The sequence below is a fragment of the Canis aureus genome, chromosome 19 (assembly GCF_053574225.1).
Source record: "Canis aureus isolate CA01 chromosome 19, VMU_Caureus_v.1.0, whole genome shotgun sequence".
NCBI classification, from domain to species: domain Eukaryota; kingdom Metazoa; phylum Chordata; class Mammalia; order Carnivora; family Canidae; genus Canis; species Canis aureus.
Genome location: NC_135629.1, coordinates 2,967,499 through 2,992,321, shown reverse-complemented (window position 1 = coordinate 2,992,321; position 24,823 = coordinate 2,967,499). Strand labels below are relative to the sequence as shown.

Sequence of the window (24,823 nt, the reverse complement as noted above, 5' to 3'; positions counted from 1 at the left end):
CTGTTCCAATTTATAGAAGACTGAACTGGTGCATTCATATTAATAGTACCCATAATAACAGAGAAAAAATGAGTAGCAAAGATAAATACAAATCACAAGAATAAAGCCTAATTACTTTGCAAATCCAAAATGCAGTTATACCCATGTCCAGTGTATTTAGTTTTGAAAGATAAACTGCTACAAATTTTAATGTGGCATAAAAATGTTAAACTGCCAAGGATTTGCTTTTATAATGTTTACTTTTATAATCTTTGCATTATCTTTAAGGTTGCTACTTTTTCTACATAACGAATGATACATGAGTTTGCTTCCATGTTTTGCTGAAGTCAAAACTAGTTTAAATTCATAGCAGCACTGTTTGAAATAGCAAAAAACTGGAAGTAACCTAAATATTGATTAACATGAGAACAGATAAACTAGAGGATATTCACTCAAGAGAATACTGTACAGCATAAACAATGAACTAGAGCTACATATATCAACATGAATTTCACAAACATAATGTGTGCAAAAGACTGCAGAAGAATAGATGCTATCTATATACCATTGATCTCATGTTTAAAATATGCAAAGTAGTTATGTTCTAACAGAGTAAATATAGATGATATATTCTGACAAAATATAAACAATTGGTAAATCTGGGAAAGGGTATATGGGAGTTTTTTATACCATTCTCGGAAGTGTTCTGTGAATTTCAAGTTACATCATAATAAAAAAATGAAGGGCGCCTGAGTGGCTCAGTTGGTTAAGCATCCGACTCTTGATTTTGGCTCAGGTCATGATCTCAGGGTCCTGAGATGGAGCCCAGAGGCGGGAGGCTCCATGCTCAGCAGGGAGTCTGCTGGAGATTCTCTCTCCCTCTGTCCCTAACCCCCTTCACACTCTCATTCTCTCTTTAATAAATAAATCTTTTTAAAAAAAGATAAAAAGTTTAACAAATTATATATTCTTTAAGGATACATACAACTGTGGCGGAATACAGAGGAATGAAGGGTAAGTATAAAAAACATCAAATTTAGGATAGGGTTGCCTTCAGGAAGTGTGAAAGGAGGGAATACAATTGGAGAACTGTACTTACCATAGTGAGCACTGCATACTTTCTGAAATTGTCCAGTTCACTTATGTTGTTCACCTGAAACATAACATTGCATGTCAAATACATTTCACTAATACAGATTTTAAAAAAAGAGCCTATTTTCACCAACACCACCCCTCATTCAAACACCACAAGGCTCTTCACAATCTGGCATCTCCCCACCTTTCCTGCCTCAGCTCCTGGCTTTCCTTCCTTGTATCTTTCAGTTTTTTAGTATTACTGAACTAACAATTCTTTTTTTTTTTTTTGAAGATTTATTTATTTATTTATTTATTTATTTATTTATGATAGACATAGAGAGAGAGAGAGAGAGAGGCAGAGACACAGGAGGAGGGAGAAGCAGGCTCCATGCCAGGAGCCTGACATGGGACTCGATCCTGGGACTCTAGGATCGAGCCCTGGGCCAAAGGCAGGCACTAAACCGCTGAGCCACCCAGGGATCCCCTGAACTAACAATTCTAATGCATACGTTGCCTTTACACATGTTGTTCTGTCTGGAAAATCTTTCTCCCCATTCCGCCTGGGTGGCTCAGTGGTTGAGCATCTGCCTTTGGCTCAGATCGTGATCCTGGGGTTTTGGGATCGAGTCCCACATCGGGCTCCCTGAGAGAAGGCTGCTTCTTCCTCTATGTCTCTGCCTCTCTGTGTCTCTCATGAATAAATAAAATCTTTAAAAAAATGCAAGTGGCTCTTCAAAATTCAGCTCAGGGCACTTGGGTGGCTCAGTGGTTGAGCATCTGTCTTTGGCTCAGGTTGTAATCCTGGGGTCTGGGATGGAGTCCCCAGACGGGCTCCTCACAGGAAGCCTACTTCTCCCTCCACCCATGCCTCTGCCTTTCTGTGTTTCTCATGACTAAATAAATAAAATCTTAAAAAAAAAAATTCAGCTCATACATCACTTTCCCCATGAACCTTCTCTGCTCTTCCTTGCTTATACCTTGAAATGGTGATTGTTGCATCTGCCTGCCTCCCCTTTCAATGATGAACACATTGAGGGTAGGGGGCTCATGTTTCAATCATTTCCATATTCTTAACATCTGTCTGTGATGATGCCTGCTACATTGGAGCTGCTAAATAAGGTCTGTGCAATTAAATGTTTTGTTTAGTCCTAAATTACAAGTTCATGATAACTTTTTTCTTCTCGTTTTATACATGTTAATAAACCACGCTCGAGTTTTTCTACATTTAAAAGTTGTGCTTGATTCTTCAAGTTGCTATTTTTCCCAAGTCAAACAAATAACCCAGAACCCTTATGTTGACTTCTTTGTAGCTTGATGCACTGTGACACCCACTTCTCACTTTTACTTTCAAAGTTAATTCCCAGTCACCATGTGCTCTCAGGAATTAGGCCCCAATTTTTAGGGAACTGAAGCCAGAGATCACAAACTGGCTGCTCACAGACTTTTTTTTTTTTTTTTTTAAGTAATTATCAAAACTGACACACGGTAGCATCTACTGAAAAAAAAAAAATGGAGGGTGTGGCAACAGTGGACCATTAATTCCCATGGTGACAAATGTGCATGACCTGAGCCCACGGTTGCCACCTCTTAGATGGCACATGTATTCTCTTTTCTCCTTTCTCCAGCCCCCATTATCCTGCAGTGAGACCTGAGTGTCAGTCCTCATTTATAATTCTTCTCATGCTCTTGCTTTTCTCCCCCTGCCTTTTTAGTTACCCTACAGCCACTTATTTGTGACCTCTGGTTTTCACCATTCCATTCCCACATCTTATTTTACTTATCACATATTGGACAGACACTGGTAGAAAATGGCCCAGAATCCCACCACCCTAAATGCACTGAGTTTCCCACTAGTATGGAAAAACACCGGATTCATTTAATAGTAATAATCCATCCCCATCCCCCACACTAGGTGTTTCATAACGGCCAGGCTTGTAAATGATAAAGCTCAATAAGACAAGTTTCCTTTTTGCTTTCCTTTGAGGCATTCACACTGTTTTGCATTCTCAGGGTGCTTTATACTTTTCAAAGTGCTTTAACATGCATTATACAGTAGCTCATTAGCTCCTCTTAGGAATCAAGTAGGGGGGAAATGCAAGGCAATTATATTCCTGGCTTTTAAGCTAAGGGAGCTGCCTGGGGATACTTTCCATGCTTACTGAAGCTTTTTAAAGCGCCAGGCCCTACTCAAGGCCCGGGGCTGAGGCCAGGAGCGGAGAGACAGGGCCCTCCTACCTATATGGAGCTTACAGTCTAGTGAAGGAGGCAAGCGTTAATGCAGATGAGGCTACGGCAGTGAATACTGCCACGTCAGGGAGAGAGGGGACCCCCGGCTGGGCAAGGATGGCCTCTGGAAGGAAGGCACTGCTGGGCTGGGCAGGGCTGGGCAGGCAGGAGCCGGGCCCCAGGACCAGGGAGGCAAGCGCAGTGGGCCAGCAAGTGCTGAGGGCCGGGAGGCCGCCCCACCGGCCCGGCCCCAGGGCTCAGACAAGGCCCTCGACAGGGGCCCGCGTCTCCTCGGTCACCGTACTTACTAGCTGCTGATCCCCGGCGCGAGGCACGGCCCCACGGCTCCGCAGAGGCCGCAGCGATGGCGCCGTGACCTGGCCCGGTGGCCGCGCAGACCGGGCCGGCCGGGGCGGGGCAGGGCAGCTAGCGGGCTGGACGGCGGGCACTGCCCAATATGGGCCTGTCTGGGCCCAGCGATATAAATAGAGCGCGCTGCGCCAGCCGGGGACCGAGGGCCCGGGCCGCGCGGGGGGGCGGGGAGGCCGCTGGCAGCTCCCCTGCAGCGACAGGTGCGGGCCCTCGGCGCCCGCCTGGGAGCCCAGGACGCGGCCGCTCTGCGCCTGCGCGGGTCGTCCGAGCGGGCCCCCGCGACGGCAGTCGGCTCTGCGCCTGCGCGGGTCGTCCGAGCGGGCCCCGGTGAAGACCCAGGGTGCGGCGCTGGCGCAGGCGCAGAGCGGCCGGCGGGCCAGGGCGGCTGAAGGTCCAGTTGGAGCCGGCAAGGAGCTCTTTTAAAGAGAATATAGAAGTTGGATTTTGATAAATGACATATCTGTACCCCGAATATTTAAAAAAAAAAAATACAAAATGACCAAAACCCAGTATGTGTGGGCTCACTGAAAGTGAAATTTACCGAAAGTAAATACAAATTTCAGATAAGTAACCGACAGTTTTTAAGTATATGCCCCAAATACTGCACGGTCACTTCACTTTTAAGTGAATGTGGGTGCTGGCAAGTCTACCATCACCTTTGGCCTTAGGTAGGAGGTCCCCTAAAACCTGGGAAAAGACTGATCAGTTATGCCCAGGTGTGGGATGGTGCAGGGAAGAGGAATGTTCCCTGGAGGGAAGTGGAACAACATCTACTGTGTGGATAAGGCTGTGCTATTAGGTCAGGTAACACAAAATTGTTATCTTATACAAGTTTATTTCTTATATTCTGGAGGTCAGAAGTCCAAAAAGAGTATCCCTGGGGTAAAAACAGAGTGTCTGCAGGGCTGCTCCCCCCCTTCTTTTTTTGGAGGCCCTAGGGGAGATCTGTTTCCTTGCCTTTCCAGCTTCTATGAACTGTACTCATTCTGCAACTCATGGCCCTTTCCTCCATCTTCAGAGCAGGAAACAGGCAATTCTTTCCCAGATTGCACTTTGTACTAATTTTCCTCTTCCCTCTTCTTTTAAAAATTTAAATTGTGGTTAAATAAACATAAAATTTTACCAATTTTTAAGTGTATGATTCAGTGGCATTAAATACATCCACAATGGTGTGCAGCCATCCCTACTACCCATTTCCAGAATTTTGTCATCAGAAAGAAAACAACAGTTTCTCAAATAGGAACTTTGTAGGCATTAAATAATAACTCTCTTTGCCCCCCTGGTTTGCCTCTTCCCCCAGCACCTGGAGACTTCTATTCCAATTTCTGTCTCTATGAATTTGCTTACTTCAGATGCTTCATATAAGTAGAATCTACAGTATTTGTCCATATGTGTCTGGCTTATTTTGGTTAGCATGATGTCCTCAAGATTTATCCACATCATGGTATGTATCAGTATTTCATTCCTTTTTAAAGTTGAGTAACATTCCATTGTGCATGCACATGTGCGTGTGTGTATACATACATACCATATTTAAAACAAAACACATTCCATGTTGGTAAAATTCCTTAAAGCATTTGAGAAGCTTATGTCAGTCCTTGCATGCATTTATGTTTACATGTACATATTACAGTTGTTTGACAAAACTCCTCTCTCCCTTTCCCACAAACATCTGATCTGTTAGCCCACTTTAAGTCCTTCTACACCTGATTCTTTTCCTGCTTCTGGTTTTGTTTACCAGATGATTGTGCCAAGCTAATGAATCTTTCTCAGCTTGCTCTGAAGACTATGTTTGATTTCCCGTGTGGCTACTTTATTTCACCTTTTCTAGAGGAAGTGAAACACATGTCAAGAGCTAAGGCTTCCTGTGGGTGGAGAGGCTAAGTTGGAAGCTGAGCTCTTGGGGAGTTTAGCGGATTCTCAGATGATTTGCCAGATATTAATGAAGGATTAATATTGTCAAATATACTGATATGCCAAAAACTTGTTTTAAGGCACATGCTTTTTGAATAGATTATACATAAATATGTACTTTACTCAGTAGTGGCTTACTGCTTCATTTTCAGCCTTCATTTTCTTACAATGTTGAGTTGCTTTCCTGTATTCCTTCGGGTGTATTTTGCCATTTTGGTTTAATTTAGTCCTCCTCCCGCCGCCTTGAAGCTAATCTACCCCATGTCTGACTCCTTTTTATTGTGATTTGCCTCCAGGCAGCTTTTCCTTGATAAAGAAGTGACTTTTCTCTCCACATATCCATTCCTGCCCCATGACATCTCCACCTTTTAAAGGAAAAATACACACCTCGGAACTATTCCCGACACAGCACACTGGTTCCTATCTTGAACTATTATCTGTCACTTGGCTTGGCAACCAGGCTTCTAAGTGAAAAAATGAACAACCAACCTGATCATTTCAAACTTAATTCAACCCCAAAACAGCCTACCACAGAATGACAAATGGATACACACTAGTGGAATCAGCTTCTTTGTCTTCATTCTTGCTCTCCTGCCGTACTTCTGCTACATCTTCTTATCTATGGAGTGATATTTTTGAAATATTATCTTTCTTCCCACCCTCCTTCCTTCAGCATATATTTCCTTATGATGCTTTGCTTCTCTGTGCCATTTCAAATTTGCAACTGCTCTAGCTCATTGCCTCTGGGGGGGGCGGGTATGGAAAAATCAGGACCTCAGAAAACCTGGCAGGTGGGGAACAGAAGAAATACTCTCTTCTGATTCCAGAAGCCTTGGCTCTTTCAAAACAGGAATGAATTATTGGTATGTGTAATACATTTGGGAGGAAACCAAAATTACGGCAATGATCTTCTATCCATACCTCTTTCCCCAGCTGAGAAGAAGGGGGTCTCTGGAGGAGAGATAATAAGGAAGAAGACCCATGCCCTGTTCAGCCGAACTAAGTGTGGGGTAGTTTGGCAGCCAGAACCCAAAGAGAGGAAATGATTCCATAGTGTCTTTGCCAGTGACGGCTTCAGGTAACCATTCGAGAGGCTTGCGTACTCACCCAGGGCCCCAGTGAGGCCCAGAGAGCCACTGAACCAGAGAGGCCCCTGCAGAGAGGTACATGGAGACTCTTGCAAGACCAAAGACCTAGGGGCAATGCAGACAGAGGACAGCCATTGAGCATGGGAAGGCTTGCCCCTTAGCCTGACTCCAGTGTGTTGGTTAGATATCCTGCCCCCCCCCAAACTCAGATGCAACTCCGAGGAAGAGGAAGGCTTGGCCATCCTGGTGGCAGGGAACTTCAACTATTAGTGTTGACCCTAGTAAAGTAGTATTTCACTCACACTGTAGTTTGTGGACTGTGGAAATAGAGGACTTGACACACCCAAAGTCTGGTACAGAAGCATGAGCAGCAGCAGAAGTGGTTTGTCACTCTATGGGGGATGGGATGCAGGGAGCCTAGGGATTCTTTCAACTTTAGTTTCAGCAAGCAATGAGAGCAACTTGAAAGAGAGAGATAAGAAACAGGAACTAAAATTATCACTACCAAGTCTTTTGTCTGTAGCTGGTTCTCTTCCCATCCTGAATGTTAGTCTTTCTTGTTCATGGCTGGATCCTCAGAACCTGGAAAAGTGCCTGGCACAAAGGCAGTGCTCAAAAATCATTAGGGGGGGCAGCCCAGCCCGGTGGCTCAGCCGTTTAGTGGCACCTTCAGCCCAGGGCCTGATCCTGGAGACCCAGGATCGAGTCCCACATCGGGCTCCCTGCATGGAGCCTGCTTCTCCCTCTGCCTGTGTCTCTGTCTCTGTCTCTCTCTGTGTGTCTCTCATGGGTGAATAAATAAAATCTTTTTTTAAAAAATTTAAAAAAAATCATTAGGGAGTGAACCAGCAAGTGGGTCAGAGCAGTTTTTTGAAGGTACTGGGTGGGATTCAGTCTGGCTAGTGTGGGATGCCCCTGAACCAGGCTTGGATGTGAGAGCACTGGGGGCGCTGTATCCCAGGGCAACAGAAGAAATGCCCCTATCCCTGCTGCTCTGCCGGGTGAAGAGATGGACTTCAGAAACTTCCACAGCTGCCTCACACTCTCTCTTCACAGAGCAGTCAGAGGTCTTTGATTCACCTTTGGGTGACTTGACTCACCTCTACCTCCAGGTGTCCTGTGGGTGCCTCTGACTGATGGAAGCCAGGTCACCAATCCACACCCTGGCTTTGAGAACGTCTAAGGGACAGAACTTCAAGAAAAACAATTTTTTGTACTTTCTAGTTCTTAGAGTTGGAGGGTTGGGTTGGGAGGCATGTTGCCACACCTCCATCATTTTCAGGTTTGTGGGCTGTGGGAAGCTAGGCCACCACCACCTGACAGAGCCAGAGGTAAGTGTGGGGGGCAGGCAGGGTTTTCGTGCCCAGCACTTGTGGGTGTGGGGGGGTCAGGGGTTCCAGCAGTTGCAGCGCTTCATTTTTATATCTTTATTGGCTGTTTTGCTCTGAAGGGCTCAGGGCATTATTGCCTGTGGCTGTCATGTGGTGCTCAACCTACAGAGCTTCGTATTGTAGCAGGTGCACACACCTGTTGTAGTTTCCCATCAAGCCCGAAGGCTTCTAGAGACCAAGGGCTTTGTCCTGTTCACCTTTGTGGTGCATTCTCATGCCTGCCTCAGGCCCCAGAGAACAGATGGTCAGGGAACATTTACTGATTTGGGTGACCAGGAGGCAGAGCTGGTAAGTGACAGGAGAGTGGGGCGGGGCTGAGACACCTGGTATCCTAACCTGGCACTGCTCCTGAAGACTTCCTGGCCTCCTGTAACTCAGCTCTGGGAGTTTAACGGGCAAAGTGATAAAGCACCTACCTCACACCCGAGTTTTAGGAGGATGAGCTAGGAGAAGGAACAGATGTGGAAAGGGCTTTGATAAACTATCAAGTAACTCAACTTCATTTGCCCTGATGAGGCTGGAAACTCCTTTCCTCAAAGATCATGAAAATGGGACAGAAAGCCATTTCTTCCTGATAATATTTATTGTATCCTGTCTTGAGGCAGAGGTATGGACTGTACTTCTTTTGAAGGCTCTTCCACTTTCAGAATCCATCACAGGGAAGCACAGGGAAGGGAGTTATCTACCTACTAAGCCATGTTTTCCCACTGCTATGACGGTAAACCATGCTCATATGTGCAGCCTTCAACCTGCAGGTGTTCAAGGCTATGCACCAAATCTAATAGATCTGAGGGTTTTTGAAAGATCATGAACTTTCTGGAAGCCACATTTCTCTCTCTTTACCAAGATTATTTCATTTTCCCCAGCAATGAAATTCTTAAATCCTGACTATGTGAATAATCAAATCTTGCTTTTTAAGCAGACTCCAAGTAGTTTACTAACAAAGGTATGGCTAATTATTATTATTGTCTGTTGCATTATTATGCTGTGACCACTATTTATGGTGGTAAATTAAGTAATAAATTACCACCATAAATAGTGGTGGTAATAAATTAAGGTATATAGGTTTGGCTGCTCTAAAAAGAATTTGAATGATAGTTCCCTACAGAAAAAAGGAAGTTTCTTTTTCTTTCATGCAGAATTACAGGGAGTAAAGAAGCAAATGGGGCAGTGTCAGTGAGGCTACAATCTAACAGGCCTCAACATTTCATGGCTTAACATAATAGAAAAGATCTTTTGCTTATGCAAAGCCTGAGGCAGGTATTCAGACCATCACAGTAGCTGTCCTTCATCTAGTGGTTCAGGGACTCTGGCTGACAGTGGCCCTACTGAGGGCCCCCAGGTGTTCATCTCCAGGCCAGCCAGAAGGGAAAGGATGTGGAAAGAGGTACACAGCAGGTTTGTGGGTTGGGCCCAGGAGGAGCAAATCTCACACCTGCTCACATCCCATTGGAAAGGCTGAGGGTGCATGGTCACACCTAGCTTTGAGGAAGGGTGGGAAGTGAGGTCTAGTTCCATGTCAAAAAAGATTGGAAAAAGGATTTTGGTGGGTAGCTGTCTGTTGTGGACCAACTTGAAACAGAGACACTGAGTGAAAACTAGAACTTATGAAAGCAGGACATTAGTCCCTCCAGATGTTTGGAAAATGGAGTTCTGAGAACAATTTGGGAAATTCTGTGTTCTATATCCCTTGTTGGAGAATCAGAATGCAGAATTAAAGGTTCTGATGAATCCTGCAGTAAAAATGCAAAGCATTTCCTACACATTCTTGATTCTGGATCTACGATGTGAATATGGGTCTGTGTATTATGCATGCTGAGACTTGTGTGGGGCATACCTGGGAAGCAGTGACTGGGTGGAAGAGGACCTCAGAGCAAGTTAAGAATATGTTTAGATAGAAGCTTTAAGTCTATTAAAGGCAAGAACTGAGAGATACCCCTGGGAAGGAGGAGATTCCAAATATCAGAGAGGTGGAAGGTTATGGAATCAAGGCAGGGAGGTGGGAAGGAGCCAGAAACCAAAGTGGCAGAAACACGTCCCCATCTCTCAGACCCACTGGAGACAGCTGTAGAGGAAATGACAGAGTGCTGTTGCTCATGTATGTTGATGATCTCTTCCGTTGCTCCTGGCGCTCCTGCTGCTGGGGCTCTGACTCCGTCTTCCAGCGGGTGATGGTGCCAGTGGTGTCACGTGAGTCTTGCAGTGTAATGCCTCTTGCCCAGTTCTCATTTAATCCTCACGCCACCCAAAAGATCGTGTGTGGAGAATGACAGGGTAGTGCCACCGGCTGGTGAGGGATCTGGCCACGGAACCCCACCCCTTAATTCTATACCTGTTACACCAGCTGCTTCATCATTCTACTGATCATTTGACCCTTGTGTCTTTGGATAGTCTCCAGGTGTGAAGAGAGGGTCTCCTGTTGTCTTTTCTTGGAGAGTTTAACAGAGCAAGGCTTTGTGGCACTTTGCTAGAGATGCCCCACCACCTCTACTGTTACGGGTTGAATTGTGTCCCTTCAATGCATATGTGGGAGTCCTAATTCCCTGGCAACTCAGAATGTGACCTTATTTGGGATGGAGTCTATACAGAGGTAATCAAGTTAAAATGAGGTAGGTCATGAGTGTGGGTCCCAAACCAATATGATCGGTGTCCTTATCAAAAGGGGAGACTTGGGGGATCCCTGGGTGGCGCAGCGGTTTGGTGCCTGCCTTTGGCCCAGGGCGCGATCCTGGAGACCCAGGATCGAATCCCACGTCGGGCTCCTGGTGCATGGAGCCTGCTTCTTCTCCCTCTGCCTGTGTCTCTGCCTCTCTCTCTCTCTCTCTGTGTGACTATCATAAATAAATAAAAAGTAAAAAAAAATTAAAAAACAACAACAAAAAAAAGGGGAGACTTGGAGACAGACATGCATATAGGGTGGTCACCTGTGAAAGTGAAGTTGGCCATCTACAAAGCAAGAAAAGAGGACTGAAATAGACCTTTCCTTCCCAGCCCTCAGAAAGAAGCTGCTGCCCCTGCCATCACCTTACTTTCAGACTTCCAGCCCCCAGTACTGTGAGATGAATTTCATGCTGGTACCAGTGTGTGGTGCTTTGTTACAATAGCCCTAAGAAACTAGACCACCACCCCACTCACCCCCAAGCAGATTCAGTCTATGTTGGTAGTGCTGGTGTTCAGGTTGCTGTAAAAATGCCTGCAAAGGTTGTATTGTCTTCTTATCCATGAAGATATTATACACAACTTAGTCAATAACTTGGCAAAATCAGGATACACTGTGCAGATGATCATTTCTTTAACTTATTTTACAAAAGAAAATGAGGTTAATTTGATCTAATTTGCATGTATTTACTTTGTGGGTGAGTTCATATTGACTGCTAGAGACCACAGTCTTTTCTAAATGTTCATAGTCCATACATTTGAAAATACATTCCAGAATTTTTCCAAGGATCAAGTTCAAGTTTGTCAGTCAATAATGATCATAATCCACTTTTTATCAATTGCAACACTTGCCCATCAGGAGACTTACCAGATCTGAGTTCCTTTAGCATCTTTCATCCTACTAGCTCTCCTGTCTTGGGGATCTTTTTCCTTCTCCTTTTATTTTGAAAGAATTTCAAACATACAAAACAGTTGCGAGAATACTAGTTTTTAAAAAGGTTTTTTTTGGGGGGGGGGGGAGAGGGCACCTGGGTGGCTCAGTTAGTTGAGTGTCTGCCTTTGGCTTGGGTCATGATCTCAGGGTCCTAGAATAGAGCCCTGGGTCAGGCTCCCTACTCAATGGGGAGTCTACTTCTCCCTCTCCCTCTACCGCTAAGGTACATTCAATAACAAAAATCAAGAAAATGCAAAATATTATGAAGAAGGAAATAAAGATCACCACAGTTAATATGTTGGTTATATCTTTGTAGACAGAATTTGTAGTATTAATAGTAAATACTATGTTTTTCTTTTGTGTGAGATTTGTGTTTGAGCTTTGTTTAAGGTACATTTCACTGTAGGAATTTTTTTTTAAGATTTTATTTATTTATTCATGAGATACACAGAGAGAGGGAGAGAGAGGCAGAGACACAAGCAGAGGGAGAAGCAGGCAGGGAGCCCGACATGGGACTTGATCCCGGGACTCCAGGATCACACCCTGGGCCGAAGGCAGGCTCCAAACCCCTGAGCCACCCAGGGATCCCCCTCACTGTAGGAATTTAAATTTGTTCTGTGATTGAATTCATCCATCTTCTCTTTTTCTGGGTCTCTGGGATTTACATACTTAGAAGACCCTTCCACCAACATTCACACCTAAAGAATGTAAAAACATCCTCCTGTTATGTTTTCTAGTTGTCTTCGTCTTTGTTTTTTACACTTAAATTTTAAGGCATCTGGGATCAATCATGGTGAAAGGGGAGTCCCTCTACCCTCAATGATGCAGTACTTTCTCCACCACCATTTACACATAACTCATCTCTTTCTTACTAATTTGAAGTGCTACTTTAATCGTAAACTAAACTTCCCTCTGTAACTGGATCACTTTCTCGACATTCTGTTAGCTCTCTGCATTTCAAATTTCTGCTGGCACTTGTAGCTTTACCGTCCTGTTCTAATGGTTACATCTTTATGCTTTACCACGAGCAAGGGCAAATGCCCGTTTATGACATTAAAAACAATTCTTGGCTTTCATAGCCCATCTGGTCATAACTTTTTTCTCTTTTGAAACATTGGTTATAGAAAATTTTATGTAAACATAGTAAACTAATTGAAACTATACCCCAAAGAATAACAATAACAAAAGCCTTTTGATAAGCATTGTTCTAGACAACAGCACCATGTACTTGTTTTGATAAATGTACACACTGTTTGCCAAAAGGAAACTTCCTTTTCTGTAACTTGGTTTGATGCTTTGACAGCTGATAGACATAGTCAATCATATCAGTCAATCATAGCTGATAGATAGTCAATAACATAGACCATCACTTCTGGCGTCTGCATGGTACAAGTGCGTGGAGTGTAATTTACATAACTGCTTCTCACTGATCTCATACCATTTCGGTTCTTTCCTTTTTTTCTCTTCTCTTATAAATATGGTGACAAATTTCCTTTTACATCCAGCTTTTGAGCTTCTAATAATTTTCTTCTTCTGATGTATTCTTAGAAGTAGGATTTCTTGGGCAAAAGATGTACATACTTTTCTTGGTTTTACACTTTTTTATAGTTTTTTTTTAAGTTTTTTTTTTTAAATTTTTTTTATTTATTTATGATAGTCACAGAGAGAGAGAGAGAGGGGCAGAGACACAGGCAGAGGGAGAAGCAGGCTCCATGCACCGGGAGCCCGACGTGGGATTCGATTCCGGGTCTCCAGGATCGCGCCCTGGGCCAAAGGCAGGCGCTAAACCGCTGCGCCACCCAGGGATCCCTGTTTTTTTTTTTTAAGTTTTAATTTTAATTCCAGCTAGTTAATACATGGGGTAATGTCAGTTTTAGGTGTATAATATGTTCTGTATATCACCCGATGCTCATCACAAATCCACAAATCCACTTCTTAATCCCTATCACCTATTTCACCCACTTCCCACTCATCTCACCTCTGCTAACCATCATTGTGTTCTCTATAGTTAAGGAGACTGTTTTTTGGTTTGCTCCATTCTCTTTTTTTTCCCCTTTGCTTGTTTGTTTTGTGTCTTAAATTTCACATATGAGTGAAAGCATATAGTATTTGGTTTTCTATGGTTGACTTATTTCATTTAACATTATACTGTCTAGCTCCATCCATGTCATGGCAAATGGCAAGATTTCATTCTTTTTTATGGCTGAGTAATATTCTAATATATGTATGTAGTGGAATATACACACACATATATAATGGCATATATACATATATGCACACACCACATCTTCTTTACCCATTTATTAATTGATGGACACTTGAGCTACTTCCATAGTTTGTTATAAATAATGCTGCTATAAGTATAGGGGTGTGTGTATCCCTTTGAATTACTGTTTTTGTATTCTTTGGGTAAATATGCAATAATACGATTGCTGGATTGTATTTTTGAGTAGAGTAGTTGTATTTTTAACTTTTTGAGGAACCTCCATACTGTTTTCCACAGTGGCTGCCCCGGTTTGCATTCCCACCCACAGAGCAGGAGGGTTCCTTTTTCTCCAGATCCTCACCAACACCTGTTGTTTCTTTTGTGTTGTTGATTTTAGCTATTCTGACAGGTGTGAGGTGATATCTCATTGTAGTTTTGATTTGCATTTCCCTGATGATGAGTGACGATGAGCATCTTTTCATGTGTTTATTAGTCATCTGGATGTCTTCTTTGAAGAAATGTCTGTTCATGTCTTCTGCCCATTTTAAAATTGGATTATTTATTTTGGGGGTGTTGAGTTATATAAGTTCTTTATATGTTTTGGATACGAACCCTTTATTGGTTATGTCATTTGCAAATATCTTCTCCCATTCCATAGATTTCCTTTTAGCTTTGTTGATTGTTTCCTTCATTGTGCAGAAGTTTTAATGATAATGTAGTCCCAATAGTGTATTTTTGCTTTTGTTTCTCTTGCTAGGAGATATATCTAGAAAAAAAGCTTCTGTGGTTGATGTCAAAGAAGTTACTGCCTGTGTTCTCTTCTATGGTTTTTATGATTTCAGGTCTCACATTTAGATCTTTATTCCATTTTGAATTTATTTTTGTGTATGGCGTAAGAAGGTTGTTTCTTTCTTTGCATATTATTATCTAGTTTCCCCAACACCATTTGTTAAAGAAACTGTCCTTTTCTGATTGGATATTTTTAAGGTGTGCTCTTACACTCAGAGTTTTTCCCAGCAGCCTGCACGCACAGAGTGTTTCCCACCCAACATCTGCATCTTGGCCAGCTCCGGACTTTGTGGTCTTTCATCTGCGCTATTCTGTTAGGTGAGAATTATTATTCTGATTATATTTTTGCTTTGTATTGTTAATAAAGTTAAACATCTTTGCATATGATTACTGTTCATCTGTATTCTTTTGTAACTTTTCTTGTCCAATTACCTTGCCTATTTTCCTTGTATGGGTTTGCTTTATTTTATTATTGGCTTGAGATAGAAATGATGTTAAACATTAATTTTTTTCCTGTAATACATTACAAATATTCTTCCCCTCCCCCTTTGTCTTTCAACTTCATGGAGTTCTTAAAAGTTCTTTTGTTTTCTGGGTTTTGCAATATTGTTAGAAATGTTTTTCCCAATCCCAAGATTATTTTTTAAAAATGCATCAATATTTCTTCTAGTGTGTTTGTGGCTTTGTCTATTTAAAATCCTTAAATTTGTGACCCATTTGGGATTTATTTTGGTGTCAAGAATGACGTGGGGATCCAGATTTATTATTATTTTTTTCCCAAGTGTTGAGTTAGTTATTCCAATTCTATTTATTGATCACTCCATCTGGAGTGTTCTGATTTGAAATTCTAACTTTCTCCTATATCAAATTTCCTTATTTACTTGTGTCCATTTCTGTACTCTCTTTTTTCCTACCGGGCTGTCTGTTTGTCCTGTCACAGTAACATAATGTTTTAATTCTCCTAGCTTTATAATATTCTTATTTAACTCATGCTGGAATAACTTTCTCTTCATTTTCAATATTTTCTTGACTATCCTTATGTAACTTTTTCTCTTCAATTTTAGCATCATTTTGGCAGGTGTCCAAGAAAAAGCACTTTAATTTTATTTAGAATTGCAAAAAAGCCCAATATATTATTTGGGGAAACAAAATAATTTTATCATGTTGAGTATTTTGTTCAAGATTCAGGCATGCCTTTCCATTTGTTGCAGACTTCCGTTATGTCCTTTGGTAGCATTATATCTTTCCTCATGAAAAATGCCTCTAGTTCTTGGCCTGGGTGGATCTCACTACGGGGAACATCCCATGTGTCATGCACCTTAGAAAAAATTTAAGATTTCTTTTTTTTTAATTTAAGATTTTTAAAGTCAATTTGGACTATCACTAATTTTTCCATACATGCAGACTTTATTTTTTTAAGATTTTATTTATTTGTTTGAGAGAGAGAGGGAGAGAAAGCATGAGCAGGGAGAGGGGTAAAGGGAGGGGCAGAGAGAAAAGCAGGCTCCCCACTGAGCAGGGGCCCCAATGCGAGGCTCAATCCCGAGAACTCTGGGATCATGACCTGAGCCAGAGGCAGACGCTTAAACCACTGAGCCACCCAGGAGACCCCTACATGCAGACTTTAGAACCCAACCCAAGTGAGTACAAGATCATGCATGCTGTTCCAGTGACTTCTGGAGGGCCAAGTGGACTAGAGGCATTTTCATTCTTGTTTTTATTTTTGTGTTTGTTTGTTTTGAAATAACTAAACAGAGTACAATTGGGGAAAATAGTGTTCTATTTGGATACCATTTAACCAGAAGTACTTCTGTAGTTTTTGGTGGTATATAACTTGTCATCTTTGGTTTCTGGGAACTTGCTACAGAAGTACTGTGGCTTTGGAGGACAGGTGTCTGTTAAATTTTGAACCTGGGCAAATTTGTTATACTCCAAGTGAGTCCATATGCCGATGTAAGCGTATGATCAGGTTGTAAAATGCAAGATACCGCTTTTTACCAATAAGAGTTAAAGGGTGTCTGGTAACCTTGGTTGGTGCCAAAAAACAAAAAAACAAAAAACAAAACAAAACAAAAAAAACAGCTTTCCCTGGAACCTTTCAAAACTTTTCCATATTAGGGCAGGTCCAGTCACAAGCTTCGTTCAAAGATTCAGTGTTGTAGGGTGAATAGCGAGATAACCGTGGACTCTTTTATGGACCTGTGAGACTTTGTTCAACTGAAAAAGTGTTTTCACTGTAATTATTTCTGACCTGTTTTGTGGTTTCCTACCCGCCCCCTGCCTTGATCCTTTATTTGCTCCAGTGTATTATAGCCTTAAAGAAGTTACTGAGGAGGGGAGGGGTAGCCAATTTAGGGCCAGGAAGGTGGGATTTAAATATAACTGTGTAGCTGACAAAATGATTTATTACTTTGTAGGTCATTGGAAAAAAGCAGAATTTCTCAAACTGTGTTCCATGGGCTGATATTAATCATACAAATGCCCTAAGCACAAAAAGTTCTCAGGGTTCCAGGGCCAAGTTGGCTTAGGAAATGCTGCCTGCTAATTCCCCTCTCAGAGCTCTACAATGTGCATTAGCATATTAAAAGTTCTGAGAAGTACAGCAGGAAAGAATCCAGTTTTAATTCTGCTGTGTGATTAAGCAAGTATATTAGTGCAAGGGGTGGTTTCCTTTTAGGCCAAACGAGTTTCCCTTAACACCAGCTTTGGAAGGGCTAGAGGAAATTTAATGGAATTTACCCCCACTTTTGTCAGAGGGTCCCAGCAGCCCACTAAAATGTGTGTCAGTGTCAGAATATTAGGCTAGATTTTAAATAAAATGCAGTCAAAATCAAATTCCACTGAAATACAACTTTGCTTATTTATTCATAATATCAGTGGTATATTTAAGTTTATTAGACATGGTAAATGGTGGACCTTTTAAATCACATGACACTTTCAGAAAATGACCTTCTAATGTATTCATTGATTAATTTATTCAAATAATAGGCATTAAAGGACTCCTGAATCTTAAACACTGTGCTGAGAGTGAAGAGTGGGAGATACTTTCGAGTCTGGGAGTGGTAAGGAATAAGAGAACTCAGAGAATATGAGAAACTCATATCATTTGTGTGGCTCCTGGCTGGCTAATCCTTGGGTAGAATTCTATCATCAGCTTTCAGTGGCTGTGGGAGGAGAAGTTCCAGCTTGAGCCTGGGAGGGGAGGTGGCTCAAGCCAGAAAGTAGGTCACCTTTCTTTATTGAGGCCTCTGAGGGTTTTGCCAGGGACACTGACACTCACAAATGAAATTCTGACATGCATCAGTTAGTTCACAATGATGACATTGCTGCATAACAAACCACCTCAAAACTCACTTACTTAAAACAATATTCATTTATTATCACAGATTGGCTTTGGGTTGATCCAATCCAGGCTCAGCAGGTGGCCCTGCTTCAGGTGGCAGACAGGGCAGCTCTGCTTCCTACTTCCAGTCTGTGAGTCAACTGGAGCATCTCTGGTTACGTGTCTCTCATCTTCTTTGGGCCAGAGGACTCATCAGGAATGTTCTTCCTATGGCTGTGACAGAGGCAAAGATAGCAAGCCCAACCATGCAAGCACTTTCAAGCCTTTGCTTGCATCTCATCTGCTAACATCTCCTCAACCAAAGCATGTCAAAGGATAGGAAAGCATACCTGACTCCTACTGGGTGGAAGTTATATAGCAACAGGTGTGGATGTCTACTCTTGTAACTGGGGAGCAAGTAAATAGCTAGAACAACAATCCAGTCTAACACATCATGCGAAGGGCCCCCTCTAGGACCGGGAGTGATGATGCCAGCTCCCTCCCCTTCTGAATGTAAATTCCACTCAAGGTATCTGAGCCCTGAGTTCTGGCTCTTGGATATGAAAGTCTGCCTGCATCCAATGAGACCTGAGGGCTGGCAGCTGACTTTGAATAACATATAGCAGCCCAGGAATAGAAATTTGGCCAGATGAGCAGACTGATCCCCCAGCCTGTATATTCTAGCCACATAGACCTCCTCTTTTTCAAACCCGGACCCTGGCTGTAGCCAGCACAAACAGTGCCATTGTGGAGGTTGGAAGAAGGAGGTTCATGAGCCCTTCTTTAGGGAACCACTGGACGATGCACTCCAACCACCAAGAGATGGCAGAGGAAAGTTCACAAAAGGATTGAACACTGGAAATATTTGACAAGAGACATAAGGCAAAAGCAAAGAAGGGGACAAGATGAATGGAATTGAGTGTGGGGTAGACAGTGCAAAATGGCCTTTCTTCCACACTGACTCTGTAACTGGCTTGGCCACATGACTTGTTTGGTCAATAGAGTGAGAGTAGGTGTAGTGCAAGTGGAGACTTGAAAAGTGCTGGGGTGTTGGGACTTGCCTCTCTTGCCACCAGAAGTGCTTCTGCTGCATCTGAACAAGCCCAGACTAGCTTACTGGATGATTAGAGGTGTATAGCTGTTGCCTCAGCTGACATCCAGCCATTGCCAGACCCCTGAGTGAGGCCCCTCAGGAACAATCTTACTGCCAGTCCCTCAATTAGACCATGTCGCCAAACTGGCCCTGAGGAGCTGGCTGCTCGGCCAACCCACAGGACTGTGACAAATAATGAAGGTTCATTGCTTTAAGCCTCTCTATTCTGAGGTGTTTTGTTAAACAGAGAGAACTAAATGATACATTATGTAATTGTTATATGCCCTGGCAATGTATAAATAAGATAGCATAAGCTTGTGGATTGCCTTGCCTTTAATGCTGACAAAGGTGTTGTCCAAATTTAAGAATATTTAAGAATAAAAAAGACAAACATTAAGAAAAACAGTATTATTGACTAAAATTGGGTAAGAAAAGATAGGAAGAGACAGGTAAAGAGGTAAAGGAAGAAGAGACAGGGATCCCCGGGTGGCTCAGTGGTTTAGTGCCTGCCTTCAGCCCAGGGTGTGATCCTGGAGACCTGGGATTGAGTCAGGTTCACTGCATGGAGCCTGCTTCTCCCTCTGCCTGTGTCTCTGCCTCTCACTCTCTCTCTCTCTCTCTCTGTGTCTCTCTTGAATAAATAAATAAAATCTTTTTTTTTTTAAAGGAAGAAGAGACAGAAGCTAATTCTATTATTCACTTTTAAGACAAAACAAAGATGACGTGACAGGTGTTATATAAACATATAAATGTAGAGATAACTGCTAGAACAGAGCACAAATCTGCCTTAATAGATGAAGCACTGCAATAAAACATAGAGAAATATATCACATATATATTAAGATATATACCAAGTTTTATTAGACCTTAAGATTGTATCAATTGTAAGATCACTATGATTTAATCATCACTGTTGCCAGTTAAACCATGAGGCCCCTTAGCTATAAGACACATCCCAATTTCAAAAATGTTAAAATGGGAAAAAAGTGACCAGGAATTTCTACAATGCAGCATTTAAAAACAGAAAAACATATAAAATATGACAAAATAAAGACCAAACACATGTCATACTAATAAATGTAAATGTAATTCTCCCATTAGAAGAAAAAGTTCTTCATATTGATTCACAAAGCAAACTAGAAAAACAAACTATTTGTAACAACATGGATGGACCTAGAGGGTATATGCTAAGTGAAATAAGTCAGTCCGAGAAAGACAAATAACACAAGATTTCGCCCATACTTGGAATTTAAGAAACAAAATGAATGTACAAACAAAGGAAAAAAGAGACAAAAAAACAGACTCTTAAACACAGAGAACAAGCTGATGGTTACCAGAAGTGGGTGGGAGGAGCAATGAAGTAGGTGAAGGGGATTTAGAGTATACTTATGATGATGAGCCCTGAGTAAAATACAGAATTGTTGAATCACTATGTAATCACTAATATAACACTGTGTGTTAATTGTACTTCAACTTTAAAAAAGAAATAAAGAGCATAGACAAAGACACACCATCAAAAAAACAGTGGGGGTAAGGGGGAATCATAATCCTAGTATAAAACAAGCTGTAATTCGGGCCCCAAAGTATTAAACAAGACAAAAGCTGGCACTTTATCATGCCACAGACCACCATGGAAATACAACAGTTACACATATCAGTGCATTGAATCATAGTATCTTTCATTAAGCATGAACTAAGGAGACATAAGGAGAAATAGACAAAACATGCTTATCATAGGCCTTGACTCATTTATTTCAGTGGAAGACAGATAAAGCTGACAAAAAAATGTTATATCAACTCCATTAAATATTTTGTGGCCATTGCAAATGAAGATTATATAGTTCTAGAGGAAAAGTGTGCAACATACGAGAAAAAAATACATCACATGTGTGTAACTATGTTATCTCGTTATAGCTTGCAAATTGGGTGTTCAGAGGTGTGTAAAGATTGGAAGAGCCGTAGGGAAGTGTGATGCATTGTTTGAGCAGAAAGATTTGTGAATTTATAGATTTTATCAAATTGTTTTGGTGATTTCAGTACTTTAAGGAAAATGCTAATTAATTATTTAGCACAAATCTGCATATTCCTTGTAGAGAACAGCTACGGCAACACTGGCCCACGTGAGGGTACGTGTGGAGACATCCAAAACATGAAACACAGTCATTTACGAATTAATTCATCATATGACTAACCCCAGAGCATCTGACTTAAAACCAAATTTAGGGCAGCCTGGGTGGTTCAGCGGTTTGGCGCCGCCTTCAGCCCAGGGTGCGATCCTGGGGACCCGGAATCGAGTCCCACATCAGGCTCCCTGCATGGAGCCTGCTTCTCCCTCTGCCTGTGTCTCTGCCTCTCTCTGTCTCTCTCTGTGTCTTTCATGAATAAATAAATAAAATCTTAGAAAAACAAAAACCAAATTTAAAAGGTTAGGCTTAACAAAGACAGTGTAATCAGAACACTGAGTGGGACATTTGGTGGTTGCTTTCTGTGCTCTAAGCATTAGCTTTGACATGTGACAAATACTTCCTACCAACCATTCTTTCACTGCAATCCGTAACACTTAGCTAAAGGAACGTATCTGAAACAAATAAGATTACGTTCCCTGAGAATCAGAGATTTGCAGGAGCACAGGATAGGGAGGGAAGAAGGGCACAATAATGAAATTCTGCAGAATTGTTGGTTTCAAACAAGGAAACTAAGACAACAGATTTTTGAAACCACTCACTATGGTCACTCAGCTACGTGGAAGCAGAGTTAAGATTAGAACAAAATTACTGCCTTCCAGAAAGAAAAATGTTAAATTTCTTCCAGCTCCACCACCTGAATATTCATTCGACTTAGAATGAGGCATAGTTTAAGATAAATGTTATAGTTCATGTAATATACTATATTTGTGTTAATATCCTCATATATTTTTTATTTTTCTGAGCCTTTAAGAAGTCTTGTATGGAAGTCTCATACGTTAGTCTTTTTTTTTTTTTTTAAGATTTTATTTATTTATTCATGAGAGACACACAGAGAGGCAGAGACATAGGCAGAGGGAGGAAGAAGCAGGCTCCATGCAGGGAGCCCGATGTGGGACTTGATCTTGATTCTGATCCCAGGTTCACTCCCTGAGCCAAAGGCAGAAGTCCAACCGCTGAGCCACCCAGGCGTCCCTACCTTAGTCTTTCATACCTTCACACGGTTGCTCTTCCCACAACATGATGTCAGTACAGTAGCAGACTTTGTTATTAGCTCTGTTTCCTGGCCGCGGGTCCCCTTGTACGTGGCAGCTGTTTTGCCCATCTCCTTTCCTAACTGGGAGTGTGCCCAGTCAGCCATGGAAAACAAAACCCAAGAAGCACAAAATCTATCAGTTGCATACATTTATTTAAAAATAACAATGCATGCCGGGCTTCTTATGTTAAAAATCTCTGTACACATGTTTCAAAGACAAAGTGCACCGAATTTCCAAAATAAAGCATGTGGAAACATTAGGAGGCGTGAGTGCACTCAACAAGCTGATGGTCCCCAAAGCCAGATGTGAGGCTAGAATGCTGTGGAGAGATGTGACAGTGGTTTCCAAGCTAAATAAATTTTCAAAAACAGTAAACAGGGTGAGTGGATAAGATCTTGGGTCAACAGAGGGAACCAGGGAAGAATCTAAGCATGGCCTGTGAAGGGAAGTCTTTGAATGAATGCTTAAAGATTTGAGTTATATATGTTTATTCAAAAATACTTTAAAGCACCTGTAATGTGCCCAGTATTGCATAGAATGGGTTGTTAATGTTGTCAATTGTCTATATGTTTATTTCCATCTTATAGATTCTTTGTAATAAATCTTCAGTCCCAGTATTGACTGGCTACAGCAGGTACCCAGAATATGTCTAGGACCTTCCTGACTGCCTACCTGAAACATGCCTTTTTTTTTTTTTTTTTTAAGATTTTGATCTATTCTTTTGAGAGAGAGAAAGAGAGAGAGAGAGAGCGAGCATGATTGGGGGAAGACAGAAGCAGAGGGAGAAACAGTCTCCCTGCTAAGCAGGGAGCCCCATGCAGGGCTCAATCCCAGGACTCTGGGACCATGACCTGAACTGAAGGCAGATGCTTAACCCACTGAGCCACCCAGGAACATGCCTTTTTATTTGTCTATTTAACCTCAGCTGGAGATTAGAAATGGGCCATCATTCAGTACCACTTCAAGTGTAAGATATATATATATATATATGATCTGTTTTTCATAGTTTGTATTGAAGAGCTGTTTTGAGTGTTGAATTGTCATTGCTGTTCCTCTATTAGGGCATATTATCCAGAGTATTTTCTGTTTTGTTAAAATGCAATACAAGTCAACAGCTATTCAGGGGTTTCTAATTTCTCATGTTGTATTTGGTCTTCAATAGAATACATTCCTATGTTTAGAAGCCATTGTTCTGTTTCATATTATGTTATATGGTGTTTGTATTTCGAGACCTTTTGGAGCTTTTCCTTGAATTTCACTTATCTCCAAATAATGGCTGTTTTGTAATTCCTATGTCTCAGGAAAGGCTCAGGATGGAAGGAGAGAGGTAAAGGATAGCATGTCATCTTGAATGGGACCAGCTGTAGGGCATGCTGGTGAGAAAGAGGAGACTGGGACCTGAGAAAGAAGCTCAGCTATAGGATGGCCCAGCGGGAGACAGCCAGGAAGTTAGTTTTCAGTGTTCAGTTATGTAGGTAATTTTGAGCTCTCCTATTTTCGTGTGGATATTTACTTATTCAACAGACTTCCACTGTGGTCATGATGGAGTAGCTGGTATTAGATATAACCTCCTACCACTAATAACTATTTTAAAAATGGACAAAACTTGGGACACCTGGGTGGCTTAGTGGCTTAGCATCTGCCTTTGGCTCAGGTTGTGATCCCGGGGTCCTGGGATCGAGTTCCACATCAGGCTCCCCTCAGGGAGCTTCTCCCTCTGCCTGTGTCTCTGCCTCTCTCTCTGTGTCTCTCATGAATAAATAAATAAAATCTATTTTTAAGATTTTTAAAAAATCTTAAAGAGAGAGAGAGAGAGAGAGAGGCAAAGACACAGGCAGAGGGAGAAGCAGGCTCCATGCAGGGAGCCTGACATGAGACTTGATCCCAGGACCCCAGGATCATGCCTTGGGCCAAAGGCAGATGCTTAACCGCTGAGCCACCCAGGTGTCCCTAAATAAAATATTTTTTTAAAAAATGGACAAAACTTAAGTAATACTTCTCAGGCATTGGACAGTGAGTAGCTTAGAGCCATGATCTCTGAGCCAAGGGAAGCCCTTGAGATGACCTCCACGTTTACCCTGGGCTTCCACCTGGGCATAATTCGCAAATCACAGTGCAGGAAAATAATACCCTAACTACATAATTTTTTTTGTGGTGAGAACACTTAGGATCTACTTTCTTAGCAAATTTCAAGTTTCAAGTACATAACACAGTGTTATAAGCTGTAGTCCCCATGCTGAATGTTGGCTCTCCAGGACTCAGTCTCGCAAGCTGGAGGCTTCCACCTTCCACCAATATCTCCCAACTTCCCCTGGACCTCAGCCCCTTGTGACTGTCACTCTACTCACTGTTTCTCTGGGTTCTGGTTTTTAGATCCCACATATCAGTAAGATCATACAGTATTTGTCTTTCTCTCTCTCTGACTTGTCTCCTTAGCATCATGTCCTCCAGGTCCATCCATGTTGTCACAAAGGACAGCATTGCCTGCTTTCTCATGGCTGAATAGAACTCTTTGGTATGAATGCCACATCTCTGTGATCCATTCGCCCTTTGA

The 24,823-nt window shown here is 42.1% G+C and overlaps 1 protein-coding gene across 6 annotated transcripts in view; it reads right to left on the bottom strand.

Annotated features, from left to right (window-relative positions):
- The window catches only part of KBTBD12 (kelch repeat and BTB domain containing 12), a 78,851-nt gene extending 74,979 nt beyond the window's left edge, over positions 1–3,872 (bottom strand). For 3 of the 6 annotated variants that reach the window (XM_077857594.1, XM_077857598.1, XM_077857599.1), the window contains exons 1-2: positions 3,591–3,872; positions 1,079–1,132 (exon numbers count right to left, since the gene is read on the bottom strand). The gene's annotated coding sequence lies outside the window, so the exon portion shown is untranslated. The remainder of the gene's footprint in view (positions 1–1,078; positions 1,133–3,590) is intronic. The other 3 variants (XM_077857596.1, XM_077857597.1, XM_077857595.1) reach the window with 2 other exon arrangements.
- Between the last annotated feature and the right edge of the window lie 20,951 nt (positions 3,873–24,823).